Source organism: Hesperophylax consimilis, chromosome 10, assembly GCF_061612785.1.
Source record: "Hesperophylax consimilis isolate HC1 chromosome 10, BYU_Hcon_1.0, whole genome shotgun sequence".
NCBI classification, from domain to species: domain Eukaryota; kingdom Metazoa; phylum Arthropoda; class Insecta; order Trichoptera; family Limnephilidae; genus Hesperophylax; species Hesperophylax consimilis.
The window spans coordinates 15,983,436-15,984,603 of record NC_142845.1 but is presented as its reverse complement, the minus strand read 5'-3'; the positions used below and the strand labels follow the sequence as shown (position 1 = coordinate 15,984,603).

Here is a 1,168-nt window from a genome sequence, read left to right as displayed (position 1 = left end):
TAATCACGCTATACATACTCTCATAATATATGTGGGCTTGGCCTTTTTCACCATGCCACAATATTCTCAATCGTAATGTATGGCGAGCGATATAATGAAATAAACCAAGCCAACATGAAAGTATAGGATATGTTTGAGACTAGCTTTACGCTATTTATCCCCAGGTATAGGGAAGACAGAACATCACATAAATCTGTCAAGGCACACACCCATTTCTTCGATCACATTTTTTATAGATACTTGTCTCTTATTCCAACTTTTTATAAGACCCAACTCAAGTATGTATACATATATTTATTTATTTTTATATTCTACGCCCATGCGGGCTTTTACAAACATTTGTATACATAATAGTTGAGTGCAACAGTAATCAAGAAATAAAAGCAGAAGTAGTATTATGCTTAGCCTATTTATTAATATTATAACAATTATTTTACAAGCAATAATTATTAGCCTGAAACACTCATCCACATTGCAAAATCTCCTGATAAAAGATACATGACGCCAACGGGACTTGAACCCGTGTCCTTTCGATTTCCAGTCGACAGCTCTGACCACTGAGCTATGGCGGCTTATCTCTTATCCGCGAAATAATTCAATATATACTAGTGTTTCATTCAACAATTACTGCTTGTTACATTTTTTTCACCTGAAACAACCAACTTTATTTTATATGAGAAAGGCATTGTAAGTGCTAACTCTCTCACTAGATATCTTTTATCAGGAGATTTTTCAATGTGGATGAGTGTTTCAGGCTAATAATTATTGCTTGTAAAATAATTGTTACTCTTTGTGCTATGCATAAAAAAATCTTGTCTTAAACATTAGTTTACCAAAAAAAAATAATTATTAATATTATATTTATATTTTATCTTTATATTATCTTTTATCGTAGATATAACATATTATATTTATGTTATATCTGCGTTACTATCCAGATTTCGGTGTGGGGAATTCTTTGTAAAAAGTAAAAGGTTCTTTATTATAATTGTGTTTATTTACATTACAATTAATAGGACTGAATTTAGTTACACTGTTCATTACCCGAGGGTTGGTAATTCTCTGGTTCGAGAAGCTTGTTCCCTGTCAATATCATCTCACAAGTACTTGTTACACTCTAGCAACATCTGACGGACTCTGGAGTAAGCTTTATGACTAGCGCCATCTA

The 1,168-nt window shown here is 32.4% G+C and overlaps 1 non-coding gene across 1 annotated transcript; it reads right to left on the bottom strand.

Annotated features, from left to right (window-relative positions):
- Positions 1 to 499: 499 nt before the first annotated feature.
- On the bottom strand, positions 500 to 572 carry TRNAS-GGA (transfer RNA serine (anticodon GGA)). Its single transcript has one exon. It is a non-coding gene; the product is annotated as a tRNA-Ser (tRNA).
- Between the last annotated feature and the right edge of the window lie 596 nt (positions 573 to 1,168).